General features: G+C 41.3%; 1 protein-coding gene and 1 long non-coding RNA gene across 7 annotated transcripts in view; one reads left to right on the forward strand and one right to left on the reverse strand.

Moving 5' to 3' along the window:
* LOC119187847 (protein SCAI) overlaps positions 1-16724 on the forward strand; it is a 160688-nt gene extending 143964 nt beyond the window's left edge. For all 6 annotated transcript variants that reach the window (XM_075878764.1, XM_075878761.1, XM_075878758.1 and 3 more), the window contains one exon: positions 1-16724. This exon is cut by the window's left edge and continues 14671 nt beyond it. The gene's annotated coding sequence lies outside the window, so the exon portion shown is untranslated.
* Positions 16332-18156, reverse strand: part of LOC119187848 (uncharacterized) — a 13810-nt gene continuing 11985 nt past the window's right edge. Inside the window, exon 3 of the long non-coding RNA XR_005111915.2 lies at positions 16332-16667. This is a non-coding gene — a long non-coding RNA (uncharacterized LOC119187848). The remainder of the gene's footprint in view (positions 16668-18156) is intronic.

Here is an 18156-nt window from a genome sequence, read left to right on the forward strand (position 1 = left end):
TACCTCGGAAGACGACAGCGCTTTGAGATAGGTAGCAGTGCACTTGAAGTTCTAGAAGAGTACGTCTAATTAGGACAGGTAGCAACCACGGAGCTGTACCATGAAATTGAAGTAACTATAAGAATAAGAATGGGGTGGAGCACATTCGGCAAGCATACTGAAATCATGAATGGTAATCCTTCAAGAGGAAGGTATAAAACAGCTGCATCTTGCCGATACTTACGGAGCAGAAACCTGGAGGCTTACAAAAAGGATTCAGTTTAAATTGAGGATGACATAGCGAGCGACGAAAAAGAAAATGATAGGGGTAACTTTAAGAGACAAGAAGAGAGCAGAATGGGTCATGGAACAAACCGGGGTTTAGGATAACTGGGGTTAAAGTCGTGTGCTTGCTACTGCCACTTTATACCTACAAACTTTCTAATCTCATCAGCCCACCTATCTTCCTGTCTCCCCCTCTCGCATTTGCCTTCTTTTTAAATGCAGTCGGTTACCCTTAACCAGCGGATATTTTGCCTACGTGCTACATGCCCTGGCCATGTTCGATTCGTCTTCGTGATTTCAGCTGTGATATCCTGAAAACATGTTTGTTTCCTGACCCGCTCTACTTCATTCTTGTCCCTTAATGTTAGACCTATAATTTTTTTTTTCATTGCTTGCTGCGACGTTCTCAATTTAAAGGGAGATTCGTTTCGAAAAAAAAAAAAAAAAGTTTCGTTAATCTGTAGCCTAGGCAAATAAAACTTTTGCCGTAAATATAGGCTTTTATGCTGATTTCAAATATGCAATTTGTTTTATAGTAAGTTGCACAGTTTTTATTTTATTCTATGACAATTTCTAAACTATAGTTTGTTTTGGACAAACGTTTTATGCCACTAATATGTTATCGTTCTGAGCCATTAATGGTTCATATTGCCCTACATGAACTGTAAAAGGCAAGTAACTATCAAAAAGTACATATAAGGCATTTTAATAGACAAAAACAATTGTGGTGTGACACTTCTTAGAATTCTCAGCCCATACTAATTGCTTACTTTAGGCTTGTAATAATTATAGGGGCATAATTTGCCTCTATATTACTATATATATATATATATATATATATATATATATATATATATATATATATATATATATATATAATATAAGGTATTAATTATATCAAGTTTTAAAGGAAGCACTTGCATTCTTTACATGTTTAGGAATATGTGGGCAAAATTTTATCTTGGTCGGGCTATCAGAAGTACTGAAAATATGATGTCCAAATTAAAGAAGATGCCAAAAAAATGGATCTTGAAGAAAACGCATTTTAAAGGTATAGGTGAAAGCTCATCTTTGATGAGAAGATGTCATTTTAAGATGGTTTCTTCCAGTATAAGAGTTTAGCAATCATGGCTATTTTGAGCATGTGGCTTTAGTGAACTCCTCATGCAAAATGCAGTGGCAAGCAGCGAGGTGACAATTTCCATGGGACTCTAGACATTGAGCTCTTTTTAGTTTAAGTAACGACCTTCTGCTCCTTAAAAGAGAGAAAGAAAAGACATTTATTCGGTCCGGAAGGAAGAGGATGAGATGCGTATATGTACATCCAACTCCTCACTAGACCCACGTCGGGACGGGGAGGTTGAGCCTCTCCGCCCTCTCACGGGCCTTCCGGACAGCCAGGAGCTGGACGTCGTAGCTGAGGTCATTGATGGTAGCGGTCCACTAGGTTTCTTGACAGCAGTCCTGCAACGCGGGGCATCGCCAGAGCATGTGTTTTAATTAGCTTACTTCTTTGCAGTCTGGGCATGTCTGGGCAAGAGTTTCTCCACATGTAGCATACTCAAGAAGCCCTTCGAGGGGTAAGACTCTGTTTGGAGCATTCTCAACATGATAGATTGAGCTCTATTAAGTTTATGGGGGGGGGATAGGAACACTCATCTAATGCCCCTGTAGTGCGAGGTAACCTCGTGAAAAATGATGAGCAGATCGCCGAACTCGAGCTGTTCCGAACCACTAGAGTGCTCCTGATCGTCACGGCCTATAAATACTCGCGCACGATCATGAGCCATCTCATTGGGGTTCGGGCGGTCCGGTATTACGTCCAAACCAAAGTGAGCTGGATGTGATGAGGTTCATCTCACAGGGATCTTTGTTTAAGGACCCTAGCTGCTTCTTTTGAGACTAAACCCGACTGAAAGGCCCGTACAGCAGCTTGGGAGTCAGTGTAAATGGTCGTGCGTTTAGAATCCAGTCACGCCATAGCCACCGCTACCTGTTCAGCTACTTCTGTCATTGAGGTGTAAGGTGAGGCGGACGAGAGATGGTCTCCATTGTGGTTCATGATAGTGACTGAAAATCTGCCAGCATTTTCGTGACGGGCTGCGTCTACAAATGCTTCTGTACCCACCACATTTTTTAGGAGTGCTCTTGCCTTTGCGAGCCTTCGACCCTTGTCAGATTGTGGATTCATGTTTCTTGGACATGGGTCAACAATGGTCGATTCCCCGAAGTGATTTTCAAGCTGAATTGTCTCACCTTTGCTACTGCCAGGTTGCAGGCCTGCGGCGCTTAACAGGTCCCTTCCTGCTTTTGTACCGGATAATCTGGTAATTTGTGCCATCCTCTGTGCTTCTGCTAGCTCATCCGTGGTATTATGGACCCCCAACTTAAAAAGCATCTCTGTACTGGTTGTTATTGGGATACCGAGAACTTTCTTGATACTTTTGCGCAAAATTGTATCTATCTTAATCTTTTCTGATTGTGTCCAATTGAGAGCCGATACTATGTACTTCACATGGCTCATAAGGAAAGCATGATGAACCCTAAGCAGCGTCTTTCCCTATTCCGCCTTTCCTACTGGAAACGCTCATGATTAGCCTAATTATTTTTTCTGTTTTCGTGGTTAGATGAGCTATGGTCCTGGCATTACATCCTTTGGCATCTATCACAAGACCCAATATCTTAGTGGCCTACTCGTGGAATATCATGTCCGTCTCCAGTGTAAATACTGATGGGTACTTCATTAAGGGGTGTCAATCCCCTAGCCCCCCGTTGTGCTTGTCTATACAGCAGGAGCTCTGATTTCTCCGGATTGAGCGCAAGTCCTGTGTCCGCCAGGAAAGACTCAGTTGTATCGAGAGCTTGTTTCACAGTAGCCTCTGAACCTCCTGGACACCATATTGTTATATCATCCCCGTATAATGCATAGATGATGTGCGGTACTGCTCCAAGCTTCCTTGATAGTTTGCTCATGATAATATTAAATAAAAGGGGGGGAAAGAACCGCCCCTTGCGGAGTACCCCTGTTTCTAAGTGTGTATACTTGTGATGTCAAATGCCCCACGCGTATGACTGCCGTCCTACTTTCCAAGAATGAGCGTACAAAATAAAAGAAATTGTTTCCCAAGTTTCAAGCAGATATTTCAATAAAAATGCATTCATGAGTGACCCTGTGGAAGGCTTTGGTTAAATTAGGGAGAGGATTCCCTTGACATCTTTGCTCTGCGAGTCTAAAATCTGTGTTTTGAGCAGAAGCATAACATCCTGGGTGGAAAGAGCCGGTGGGAGGAATCCTATTACATTGTACGGGAAGAGACCCTTGCGCCTAATGTATCTAGGTATTCTATTGTGCACTGCATGCTCCATAACCTTACCGATGCATGAGGTTAAGGATATCGGCCGGAGGTTCTCCAAGCTGGGAGACTTGCCTGGTTTCAGGATTAGGATTACCGTGGCCATCTTCCAGTCTGAGGGGACCAGTCCGTTCTCCCAAAGTTTATTAATCTCCTTAACCATGATCTGGATAGCTTTATCATCCAGGTTCCTGAAGAGTTTGTTCCTCCATCAGGTCCTGGAGCAGAGCTACCGCTGTGTAGTAGCTCTCTAATTTCTGCCTCCACAAAAAGGGCATCCAGTTCCAGGACTGGAATGCCCCCATAGTGGAGCTGAAGATATTCATTGGCTAGGGTCTATAGGAGGTCTACATCTAAAGTACCCTCTGCTTGAACTTTGTTAATTAGCCGGTCGATCGTAAGTCTTTGAGTTTCCTTAGTTTGTCCGTCATTTAGTAGACGCCTAAGGAGTGTCCATCTATCTTCCTTTGGCATCGTACCATCGGCTGCTAAACAAACATCCCTCCATTGTTGTTTGACTCATTACTGTGCTTTTCAATAGGTTTATTGATTTCTGAAACTTTCTTTCTTAGCCTACAGTTTAACCTTTGTGTTTTCCACCTCTCAAGTAAAAAGCGCTTAGCCTCCAATAGATGGGCAAGTCTGGAATCCATGCAAGGTACATTTCGCTCCGTTGTGATCACTTTAGAGGCTTTCGCGATATCCTTCAGGACCTGAGCAAAGAGGTCACCAAGATTGTCGTATACCGTTTCATCATTACCTCGAATTTCTCTGAAGAGATCCCAGTCTACATATTTGTAACGTTTAGGAGGTGTGTGTGGTATATCTAGCATGATTTCTATTATAGAATGGTCACTTCCCAGGTTTTCCTGCAGATTAGACCACCTTGCTGAAGCGTTTTTCGTGAAACAGAGATCTGGCATAGTGCCCCTGGATACCGAGTTTCCCAATCTAGTGGGGAAGCGTGGGTCTGAGTTAATTGTAAGTTCTAAATCTGAGCTTGCAGCAACCAAATTGTTGCCTTTCCGTATGTCCTCATGCTGAGTGCGGTGAATTGAAATCACCAGCTATCACCCAGGGATTATTCTTCACTACAGTTGCAGGTTTACTTTTGTGTTTTTAAGGTGAAGGGGGGCTGTACAAGTTTAAGATGAAAAATATTCAGGTGAATTTTATTATTGGAGATAATCTCTATCACTTGTGCCTCAAAGCCAGTCTTCCGGTCTGCCTCACAGGTTTTAACCTCATGCATTGTGAAGGAGGTGTCCTTTCGTATTAAGGTAGCTATGTCTCTGCCCTTATCCAGTTTTTGACACACTGATTTGTACCCCTGAATGTGTGTATTCTCACTGAGAGTTTCCTGCAAGAGCAGAATTTCGGCCTAATCTCTTGTGCCTTGATCAGCTGCAGCATTGCAGCCTTACTTTTTAGGGAGCTGATGCAGTTCCGCTGCCACAAAATAATGTTACCTGTTTGACCAGTCATTCTGATAATTACTGAGTTAACATGGCCTGCAGCGAGTCATCATACTCATTGCAGTCCTCACGATCAGGCTCCTGGTGTATCTTTTTTGCCTTAAAGTTTTGCCCAAGTCTATCATTTTCATTTCAGATTTCACTATTCCTACTCTTCGTGTTAAATGAGTGAGATTTCCATTCATGTGCTCAATCGTGTTCGACTGTGTGGCTATGGCTTCTCTAATTTGATTGAAGGTTTAGTTAATCAAAGATAGCGACGTTTGTGGGTTTGGTTATAAATCAGAGGGCTATGAGTAATCTCCAACCTCGTGTTTTCTCCTTTTGATGGTGCTGGTGGTGAGACGGCCTTACGTTTATTTGGTCCTCCCGCCGGAATCAGAATAGGAGACTCCGCCTTGCGAGGTTCGCACAAATTTTAAAAGCACTCGAATTCCGATCTCATTGCCTGTAAAGCCTCTTTAAGCTCGTTTTCCCTCCTTAAAGCCCAAATTTCGGACTACTCTTTTCCATGCTCTGGCGAATTACCTTGCCATACCTGTGCACCAGGTTGAGCACATATTTTGACTTCTTCCGCCCACGTTCTTGATTCGTGAAACCGGACCGTGGAGTCCGAGCGCTCTCTTGAGTGAGGGCATCTGGAATTGCTGCGTCCCCCGGAACCAAACTGGTGCCTGCTGCTTAAGCGCCCTCTGGACCGGAAATGAGAGCGGAATCCGGAGCGTCTCCCAGGCGTCCTTGATGTCGATCTGGCCTTGCATTGGGAGAAGGAAGGTTTCCCCTCTTCCGAGTTTCCAGCTGCCTCTGAGTCAGTTGAGCCCGCTGCCAGGTGCGCTTGGTGAGCACGCCGGCGTCGCCGGCGTTGACGCACGATGTAGGGCATCTGTAACCTCTTCTTGCATTCGCGGTTCACTGTGGGGTGTGGTCCTCCACAGATAGCACACTCGGGATCTCAGTGATGATCAGCAGGTGGAAGTAAACTGCCGCAATCTCGACACCTTCTCTGCTCTTCCCCTTTTGGGCAAACATCTGCCCTGTGACCTAAATCCCCACTCGTGTAGCAGATGTCCACTTGTTTGCAGTATACAGACCAGGGGCAGCGGACACCATCGCACAGTACATATTGGGGGACATTTTGTCCGTTCAACAGCACAATTACTGTTGTTGTTTTCTTAATTCTTCGTTCTCCTAAGGCTCCAGGGTTCCTCCAGTTGACGATCATGTATGTCGGTTCTACTTCACTGATGTCTGGGTTTATGCCACGGATCACCCCCTTGCAGGTGTCATCAGACGCAGTCACATAAGCCGCTACTTTGGTGGTGATGGTTCCAATACAGACCTGCTGCACCTTAGCGTAGGCCCGCGCATTTTTTTCAGCGGTGTGGCTACGATCAATTTGTTTTAAAAAGGATTGGCGCACAATGTATAGTCACAGGTCCGCTCTGCCGTCAAGGAAACTGCCTTGGCGAGTGCTCTCTTGAATGCAATGAGTTTTGCATTTCTGACAACTAGTTCACCTCGCGGACGGACAATAGCCGTGAAATGATTCCTTGGTAGATTCGATTCCATCTCACCACGCCTCGCGATTGGGCGGTAGTGCGGACGTCATCATAGCCATCTCCCTGCTTCAGCGCAGCTTGAGAAGGATGTGCCTTTTCAGCTAGCTTTTTCTTCCTGCTCACGACCTCTATCCATCCTGAGCATTCCGCTTCCTCTGAGTTAATATCCATGCATTCTGCCATTGAGACGCTGTCGTTGGATGCCATCGTCAATCTGCGCGACGCGTAAGGCTAGGCTCACCGCCTGTCTTGGCGCGCCAACAGGCAAGTCACGTTGGGGCTAGCTACACGGCAATGAGATGCAGTAGAAAAAGTCTCATAAAAGTTGAAAAAGTCCACCCACCGGCAATACTTGCTATCCGCTTGTTCCTGGGAACAAGCTGCGTCGGTTGGTGCTCACGAAAAACAGGCTGATGCGATAAAACCGGTCGAAAAAGTTCCAAGAACAGGGAGCAGATGTGGACACACATACTCACTTTTCCTTAAAAAAGATCTTAACCTACTTCAAGTTTAATTATGATTTTCAGTTTTTTTTTGTCTTGAATGTAGAGAAGTTAAACTTGTAAAAGCAAATAAAAATGAAAAATATGTAATTTTGAAAAAAAAAAAATCTTTTTCGACTCGCATCTCCCCTTAAATTGGACCCTCTTTGTAAGCCTCCTGGTTTCTGCTCTGTAGGTAAGTACCAGTGAAATGCAGCTGTTATATTACCTTCCTTTTAAGAAACTGTGGTAAACTACTATGCATGATTTGAGAATGTTTGCCGATTGTGCTCGACCCCATCCTTATTCTTCTAGTTATTTCACTCTCTTTGATTGACTCCGCTGTTACTACCTGTTGTAAGTGGACTTATTCTTTTACCACTTCCAGTGTCTTGCAACCTATTGCAAAGCGCTGTTCTTTTCCAAGACTGTTGTACATCACTTTAGTTTTATGCATATTAACCTTCAAGCCTACTCTTCTGCTTCCCTTGTCCAATTCAGTAATCATGAGTTCCTGTCGTTTACATCATGGTTGAGGTGTCCATTGAGAAATGAAGCATGGCAAGCGAGTGAGAAGGTGACGTATACGCGGACCGATAAAGCTATTGCATTCCACTCTTGATGGTGAAGTTTAATCCTTCGAGGTTTATATATTGTCACTATATGCAACTCTCCCTCACCCCGCACCCAGCGTCATTTTTTATTATTAATAATAATATCTTGGGTTTTACATCCCAAAACCACCAAATGATTGTGAAAAATGCCGTAGGGGAGGGCTCCGGAAATTTCGACCGTCAGGTGTTCTTTAACAATGCACTGATATCGCACAGTGCACAGGCCTCTACAATTTCGCCTCTATCGAAATGCAATCGCCCCGGCCAGAATCCAACCCGCGACCTTCGAGTCAGCAGCCGAGCACCTTAGCCTTTGTTTCACTGATATGGAATTATTATTATTGCAGATTTAAAGTGTGCAGTGTCCTTCCTCAAAAAAGTTTACTAAAAATTTTTAGAGAGGCCATAAAGCAATGTATAGGTATAGAAGAAATAGGTATAGAGGCATTGTTTATTCATGAATAATGGAAATTAAAAGAAGCTTATAATATTCTAAAGATATGATCATTAAAACAAATTTCTCGCTGGCTTAACAAAATGCACATCCCAAATTGCACTTTTGTACCACTCAGAATCATCATGCTGCGCCCTATCTGAAATGATACTCCTTTGCAAATTCCACTTTCGAAGTTGGTAGTGATTCTTAGTCTTAGTGGCTGGCATTCAATGAATGTGACTCCAATTTGACATTTGGCTAGTAGTCTAAATTGAAGGAATCTTCACCTGACTTGGTCGCAGTGGTGACCCATGTCATCGGTGTGTATGTGAGCACACGCAAAAAAACTTTGTAATACTCCACCTATCACAAAATCCACACAACAGCAGGAAAGGAAAAATGGAAGCTTGTGATGAAAAAAAAATCCATAAACAGGCATTGTCACTAAAAGCAACTTGTCCTGGATAGAGGCACAACGCCATCTCACTTGTGTGGATTTTTTCAAAACCTACACAAGTGAGGTTGCTTTCAATAACCACTCAAGGTATTGCCACCGAGAGGCTATCTATTTTCAAAATTTTCGAAATACAGAACTTGCAGGCACTTATACATCATTTGTATATAGCGGCATCTTTCGAATATAGCATTGCTCACCTGTAAACAGCTGAAATCACACCCCTGTGGGCAGTAAATGAGCTTGCATCCAATGGTCTCCTTTTGAGAGATTGGAAATCAGATAGGCATTAGTTCTTGCCAGTGCAACAAATGGAAGCCGCCTATGAAATGAACCCAAACGTACCATGGGCTGCCCATGCACCTGCAGATATGTGAGCGATGTTTAGAACACTAGTACAACCATGCCTAGACACACCTTGGAATGGAAACTAATCGGCATTAGAAAAAAAAATTGTGCATTCCCGCTCAGCAATTTAAGCAGAAGAGAATAGAAAGTTTGGCACATTTTTTAAACATACTCTGTGTTGCACATATATGGTGTGGTCTATACACAACTTGTTTGCAATGCTTTATATTTAAGCCATTGCCCTCAAAGAGTTAATTGTGCTCCAAGTTTTAACTTAAAAGAACATCATTTTCACCTCGGATGTGACATGAATAAAAGGGCACATGGGTAGCTTAGAAATAAATTCAGAAGAAATCTTTACCGAGTTACTCGCCCTGGGAAGTAAACTCCAACTTACAGCTTCCAAGGAAGGAGCCAAACTGACTGAACAATACGACACAAACCCATGCAGAAGTTTAGGTGCATTCACATAATAAGCTTCCCTGAACATGATGCAACCTTCCGAGTTGCCAAAGACACTATGTAGTCAGATCAAAATACTTGGCACAGACTGATACCAAGCTTCGTACACTTCCTTGAAACAGTCGGGATGACAAAGCCATCCTGATTAACCCAGAGAGGTATTCCTTAAGAATAGTACCCATTCGCTTGCGTGTTGTCCGCATTCACAGAGTAAAGCATCACTAACTTTTGATTGTTAGGCACCTTTGCTAACGTCTTAGCGCAGCTGATATGCACTCCTCACATGCACTGGGACAGCTTAGCACAAACCTCTTGTATGTATATTTTTCTTTAGCTTTAATCTGAACTGATCTGGTTCAAATTAGTTTTTAACTGTGCTCTAAGTGCGAGACAATAAAATTGTCCTATACAAATGCTTTTAGACTATAGTCTGCTAGCATACTGTGCACAAGTTTGTGCACAGCATGCCACTTTGTGTGGCAATGATGTAAATCATATTTATGAAATTGCAGCAGCTTGATTATAGTTTTTTCATTGTGGACAAGGAATGTCTTAAGTCTTGCTTCAGATGTTTTAGATGTCTTCACAGTCTGTATGTTGCAGCATGTCACAGCACACGCCAGGCCACCGAATTATTGGACAAACTTTCGCATAGCTATTGAAACAGTCAATGTTGCCGCAGGATCTAGAATATGAGAGGTAGTAATATTGGGTTTTTTGTGATGCTGTTTTGCTACACGCAGCATCAGAAAATTTTAAATTATACTTGTAATATTGGAGTCTACATAGAAATTGCTGTTACCGTCACCGCTGTGTCGTTCACTTCCTATGTACCAAGCCTATAGCTCATGTCAAGAGTAAGAAATATTACACGTCTACATATTCTCATTGCTTTAATACAATGAATTGTGAAAAAAATAATAAATTGAATTGGAACTTCAATACATTTTAAATATATACACTGGAAAATATGGTATTCCCATCAGCCTAACATGTAATTCCTTTGCACTTCACGTAGTGCCTGACAAGTTGCATGAGCAAAGTTGCAGTGTACACTTTTAGAAAATTAACAGTAGCAAAATGTGTGAGGTAATGACTTTTGATTCTTATCTACTATAGCTTTTTTTTATATTTGGTACACAATTGTGTATTTGGTTTTAGCAACAACAGGAAGTGGGTGGTAGAATTTAAGGCCGTTTTTACTTGCAAACAATACTATCCTACTTCTCAAGCCTTTACAACCATAGAGTTTCCTAAAATTAACTATAGGGGACTTGGGCACTACGATCATTCAGCAACCATGGGAATGATGGGTAGTACACGGATGTGCCTACTCTTCGTACTTGCCGGTCGTGAATTGCACTTGTGGTTTTGTTTATGGCTGGTTTCGTTTTTGTTTTGAAGAAAAGAACTAATCCTTTTGAACTTGGTGATGTGATTTTAAATGGTAAGCCTAAAAGAATAAGGTAGTGAAGCACAACTGCTGAACATTTGCTGATTTTCGTTTCGTGAGAAAACAGCTTCAAGCCACATGAACAGACACGGAGCCAGAAGTATGAAGATTAGACAAATTTGTGTACTACCCATCAATCCCATGCTCGCTGAAGCGCCGTGCGTTGTAGCTCCCTTAGACACTAGCGCCGAAGTTTCCTCTAGTGTATATTTAGGAAACTCTGCCTGCAACAACTTTTTTTGACACCAGTATCATTTGCCATGCACTTGCAAATATTACTTATGCATTCAAGACTACAATATATATTCATTAATATTCAATATTACATATTACTTATGTCATGCATTCCTGATTTCTTGTTCATGTGATTTTCATGTTTCACTCATACTTGGGAGTTGGCTGCATGTGCAATTTTTAAGATCAAATTAGTCATTATTTATCTGGATACTGCCACATACTTTATCCCTGGGCACAAATGAACTGAATATCTTAGGCGCTTGAGCTTCAAAATTTTGCATGGTAGGAATCTTTTAACATGCAAAAGGTAGTTCTCGGTAAACGTTGTTTTAGTGTGTGCTCATGGTGCAATACTGAAATTTGTTTTTAGCCTGAAAATGCTTTGAGTAAAGGCAGGGCTGCTAGCCATTTTTCTTTTATGCAATCGTGTGTTCTCTACATGCATATGTGGTTTCATTTGGAGAAGTATGAACAAAAAATGCATTTGTTGCTATGTGCACACACACGCACACACGTGTGTTCTCTACATGCATATGTGGTTTCATTTGGAGAAGTATGAACAAAAAATGCATTTGTTGCTATGTGCACACACATTATAAGAGAGGTGGGTTTTTCCTAACTGAACAAATGACACTATATTAGGAAAGCTCCTGTAAATGTGTGCAAAGTCATGTCATTGCACAATACATTTTATTTGCATTAAATTGGAGTTATACATCTAGTTCTTTAGTGTAGTAATTTTGTCCCTGCCACTTGGAAAACAAGATCCCGAGATTCTTCATTTACCTTTTGATGTTTTAAAAAAAGGCATACACAAGGAAAAATTTTCTGTGGAAGGATTATTGCGAGAAAGCACCACCATTGAATGCCCTTACTCTTGTAGAACATGTTGCCATTGAATATTTCTAACAAAAGGCCTACTTTACTGAATGAATAGGGCAACTCTTCATCCACACATATAATTTAACCTTTCAAGCAAGATATGACACACAATGAGGGGGGGGTTGTGTCACCAACGCCTTTTCCATTGCCTACTTTTGCGATATGACGTGGCTTGACAGCAATGATGTTGTGGGATTTTTCGCATTTGTTTGTCTTTGGTAACCTAGTTAAAGATTTGTATAAATCATTTCTGGAACCACAAGTTTATAGGTTATTTCAATGATATGTAGATAATATGGTTCACTACAATTCATAAGTGAAGCAAAGCGAGTGCAGTTTTTTTTTGGGAGGCTATTTTACGTGCTCAAAAAATAATGAAAAGTTGTAATTCACTCAATTTAATATTAGAATTATACATAACATGAATTTGATAAAATTGTAGTGCACACTGATGTCATAGGGCATGTTTGAGCTTAGTCACTTAAATACTTTTAAAAGCTATGGAAATCATAAGAGGCTTAGTTTTTAGCTTTTGATTAAAGGGCAAAAGTTGTGACATCAAGGAAAATGAATTGAAGTGGATGAAAGAGCAGCTCACCACCAGTAGGGAATGAATCGAATTCGAAAGTTGTGGGTTTGGTCCGGCGGCAGGTAGCCTTTTGCAACTCCCTGTGCTTTTATTGCACTGAGCTTTATTTGTTTGCATCTCCAGCTTGAGCTACTAAAAAGAAGAAAAAAAGACAGAGAGAAGAAAATTTCAGGTGCACTGTCTTGTGTGCTAAACAGGTCCATGTCAACAGCAATGGCTTACAGTGTTACCCACCTCCCTTAGTGTGCTAAAGAATCCTGTAAGACGACTAAACACGCAGCTTTCTTTTTCTGTTTGGTGAAATTATACAGCCATTGGTTGTAACAGCACGTATGTTATGGTATATTTCTGAAACCAGCCATTATGTATGGTATTCGTGCTCGATTAAAAGCTTGTATTTCTACTACAGCACCGAGAACATTTCGTGAGTTCAGATACTGCAGTTTTCATGTCATTCATACATACTGGTCTAGTCACGGTCACTTCCTATGTGGTGTGTTTCACTTAGCTCTTTTTTTTGTGCTATCAACTAGTTGAGCTGTTGCACTATGTTGTAATAGTTGTATAACCAAGAATGCTCAGCACATGCTACTCGAGGCAGGGCTGTTTAGCACACAGATGTTGCAAAAGTTTTCTCCATTGAGGAGATATGGGTTATATATTTCTGAGTAGCTATATGCTATGATTTGCTGATTGCTTTAATTAAGAAGTTATCATTGCCTGTACCAAAGAATACCTGAGCGATTGTGAGGAGGGGGGGGGGGCTGCGTTTCTATTTTAATGGTACAGTGCCACCCCACGCTTTCTCATACTTTTTACCTGTGCATTCTGGAGGTATGCCACTGCTGTAGCTAATGCTGCTACTACTTAGCAGCTTGTTGTGCTTTCATAATGCCGGTATAGTGTACTGCACACTTGGTAAGGTAACTGTAGTTACTGCTGGTGAGCATTGACCTTCTTGCACTAGTGTTCCTCCTCATGGGGAGATGTTTTGTTGTGTATGGCCTTCTGCCTGCCATACTCCAGATGCCTTTTTTGTCCTGCGTTCGAGGTCAGGGTGAAATATTAGGCAACCATCATTGCAGTTTGGCAAGAACGAACCTTGTCACATTATTTCTTTTGTTTCTGGGTTTAAGGGCCTGCACAGTGCAATGAGCAATTGCTATATAGCACTTAACTAGTCAGCATACTAAGTAGCAGTTACCAGCACCATTTTCCTACTAAAGAAAAAAATATATATATTGCTGTTCTTTCATGCACACAGCACCCTCCAGATTGCTAAAGACCTGCTGCTTATCGCAGCAGTGTGATAGGTGCACAGTTCTCCTTAGAAGCTGTGAATTTTTCTCTCTTGTTGCATTACACACATCTAAGCATTATTTATTGCACACAGCACTTGGACTGTTTCGATAACAGCAGTGATATGTTTTATGTGTGTCTATTGTGAATTCCAGTTTGATGTGCTTGGTACCGCATTATGAGAGAATGTATTTTCACCTTATTTAGATGGTACCTTTGCACATTGTAGCGGTATGAAATCTTTTTTGTGAAACTGTGGCTGTGAAAGCTACATATAATTGTATATTTATTGACATTTTTTTTAAATAACTATGTGCCTGCCTTAAATGTATTTCATTATGCTGTTCATGTGTACTTCTGTTTGGGTAATGTGCAGTCAAATACTGTGAATCATTCATCTGTCTTGCAGCAAGACTTCGTTTGGTGTAACATTTTGCTGCCCTGATGATGTGCAGTGTTGTGTGCATTGTTTTTATTGTAATTGTTAAATTTCTTGTAGATATTTAACCCTTGTGTCATCATGTTACTAGTCATAGAATCTTGATTTACCTGTTCTTTTCTAGTCCTAATGAATTCTACTGCTTTTTGTTAGCTCCAATATGTTTTCCTCAAATGTCCTAAAGTGCATTGACTCAACAGTCTGCCTGCCATGTTACTTGACGAACATTCACCATTTACAAAGGTTGTTTACTTGGTGTATGGCCAGTGCACAGCACACTTTTATGCCGAGATGTGCATAGCACAGTAATTCCATCTGTCCAGAGCTTTTTTTGGGTCTTGCTGATAATGTTGGCCTACATATACGGGGCTGTGCAACAGAACCTTATCTTTTCCACTCACCATGAAATATGCATAGTTTTATGCCAGAAGCATAAGCAATGGCTGTAACATTCAAGTGACTACTTTTGTATAAAGTTCCTGCTCCACTGAATGCTGTTAAGCTGTCTGGCCTACTTGATGTTTACAAACATTAGAATTAAGCGTTGCAGGTTGAGTTGCAACATATGTAGCTTAGCTCTTTTTTTGAGTAAGGCTACCAAATGTGCATCATTTGAAACAGTCTAATTGGTTAGATGTGATAACTATTTTTTGTATGTTTTCTTTTTTCTTTGTGAAAGTTATTCTAGTTTGCATATGTCATGAGTTCTTTACTGATTTATTCTTACGGAGGTTACTAGATGGCAGTTATTATCCTAACACATTCACAGTAGGTGGTGACTAGATGAAAAATGGATCCCATATGCCTTCTACAAATGTAATGGCCAACAACGCTAATTGCAGCAAGACCTAGTACTGTTCCCAGTTTCACATTTGGCTTTCAGTTTAGTTTTTCAGAACGTAGCCAACCTACAATGTTATAGAAAGCACTTTGAAGTTAACAGAATAATGGTATTAAAAAAAAAAAAAGAAAGAAGGAGGTTCAGTTTTCACTTTATAAAAGCTGTATTGCTGCTGTTTGACACTGTCATATAGATGCCTGTCTTGGCCATTTTCTGCATGTTTTTTACACTTAAAATAGGTTATCAAGAAACTCAATATTATCAGATAGCATTGTAATTAAAGGTGAACATTAGCAGTAACTATGTTTCTCACCTTCACATAGTGGTTCTTTAGGGTAATAGACACAGTTTAAAAGATGCAGCAGCACAACTGGCATTAGAACAGACTGGCACTGCTATCATTTTTTGTATTTAGTTTAATTTTGAAATTATTTAGTAGCTCGCAGTGAAAAAATCTGCCTTTTGGCTCACTTTTTTTTTTTTGATGTGTGCTTTGTTTCGAGGCAGAACTTCTGGCTTCAGTTGCACGATGCAGCTGTGATTTAAGACATGCTTTTCTCAGCAATTGTCAATATAGTCCTCTCTGGCATAGCATCAGTACCCAGAATTTCACATCTTCTGAGTTGCCCACACATTCTTTCCATTCTGTAGTTGCACAAGAACAGCTGTGCTGCCGTACACTAAAGAAATGAAAGTATAATGCTACTCCAGATAGTGTGCTAGCAACAACTTGTCAAACAAGCCTTAAGAGAGCCAGCTACAACGTGGAGACTGAAAATTGCATTGCTCAACTGACTCCACTGGGTACCTTGTCTCTACTGCTTTTGGTGTGTTAGGTCTCTTGAACTAGTCACAATTGTGCACCTGCCCCCATTCTAATGGGGCAGCATACAGCCATTTGGTGGCATTTCACTGTTTGTTTTTTTTAGTATCTCCAATTTCTGTTGTGTCATGGCAAGGGCTTTGCCTGCAATGTACCCATTGAAAGGGGTAATTTCATGCCCTCTGCTGGACAAAGCTGTAGTCCTAGGTGGTCAACTACTACTTACAATTTTGCTTCCCAGTCTTTTTGAAACTTTGAAGCAACATTTTCTCAAATCACTTGTGACAATACTCGACACTCACCCAAGATGAGAAAACATGGTTGTGGTTAACAAATATAAAGGTCAGATATTTATTTCTTCACGGAGATGGTAGAACTAGCTGCATTCACTGGTGTTATTCTTGCCAAGTTTGGAAAGAACCTTCGAGCGAGCGACTTGAAAAGGCCTCTAGTATTGATGTGGCTTAACCCTATGAAGAACCAGTTTCACTTGCATGGTTGCCAGATCTTGCAGCCATTTATTTGTGTGGGTGCTGGGTAAGCCGGAGGATTATGGTTGTGCTGGCTCGTTGCTTCTGCTTGCAGGATGTTCACACTGAACATCATTTTCTTGGAGCTTGTACTTTGCCTTACCTCTCCAGTTGGACTGCCCCAATTCTAGGAGGAAAAGTAGTTTTTGAAACCTACTCTTAAATAAAAATGACTTTCAATGAATTTGCACCTATGGTGAACTCATTTTTCATAGCTCTCTCCCACACAGTTGCTCTGTATGTTTGTTCTAAGGCACTATAAGCAAAGGGATAATTTTGATAAGGTGCATCATGCAGATGTCACTAGGATGAAGATTTTATGGTAAGTGTTGACAGACGGCTTGTGCATTGTTGCTACGACAATATATTGTATGAATGCATGAAAGGGTAGTCTCATCTACTCTTCAAGTTTCTTGGTGATACGAAAGAGAACACCAAAAATGATTCAAATTCAGCCGTGTGCCTTAATGAAGGTGCGCATTAGAAAACCTCTGATACACAAAAGTAATCATTAGTCCTGTAATATTGTGCATTATAATCGTATTGTTCAGTACGTAAAATGCTAAGAATTAGTATGCATGCCCAGACAATAAATCTACCAATATTACTCTTGCAGATATAACTACATGATTTTGAGTCTACGTCTGCTAAATATTTTGCAAAGTCAGATTTGTGCAATACCATCACCCTGTTGCAACTTTAGGAGGCTGAACTTGCATGGGAAGGGGGGGAGAAAACATTGTATTTAACTCCAGTGTATAACATTAGGGAATGACCACTTTTAATTTACTCCGTAAATGTAACCCTCAGTGCAACAACTTCACTTCGTAGCTTTTTCATCACGCGCTGTATGAAGGTGTGCGTGGAAGAAAACGAAATATAAAACTACGGTAATCTCACTTAATTCAAAATGTATCCTTGGTCCCGTATTTGGCAATGTAACTTTGAGCGGATAATTTGAAGCGGCGGTCAGCACCAGCCTGGTTAATTTGAAAACTGGGTCCATGTGCCAGTACCCAATCCTGATTTTCCCGCGAATCCTCGAGAAAAACGGCCCTCAGAGCCACAAAGCAATGCAACCTAGCAATATGAATGACTGGCAGCTGAAGCATACCAGTTTCGCTACATCTAGTGCAAAAAAGAAAAAAATTTTCATGGTAAACTGAAATGTGCACCTGAGCAAAACAAGATGTGTTTCACGCCCCGCCACAGTGGTCTAGTGGCTAAGGTACTCGGCCGCTGACCTGCAGGTCGCGGACTCGAATCCCGACTGCGGCGGCTGCATTTTCGGTGGAGGCGGAAATGCTGTTGGCCCGTGTGGTCAGATTTTGGTGCATGGTAAAGAACCCCAGGTGGTCGAAATTTCCGGAACCCTCCACTACGGACGGCATCTCTCATAATCGTATGATAATTTTGAGACGTTAACCCCACTTATCATCAAAATGTGTTTCACTGCAACACAGTAGTGACGTGTGGGCAGCATGTTGCATGCTTGTCGCAACGTAAGCGCGTCATCATTTACTCATTTTTTCTGGAAATATAAAGAAATCAATAAAGGACAGTCTGGCAGATTTCCAATGTATGCAAACCTCCCATTGCTCCAGCAATAGTGCACT

This window comes from Rhipicephalus microplus, chromosome X, assembly GCF_043290135.1.
Source record: "Rhipicephalus microplus isolate Deutch F79 chromosome X, USDA_Rmic, whole genome shotgun sequence".
NCBI lineage: Eukaryota > Metazoa > Arthropoda > Arachnida > Ixodida > Ixodidae > Rhipicephalus > Rhipicephalus microplus.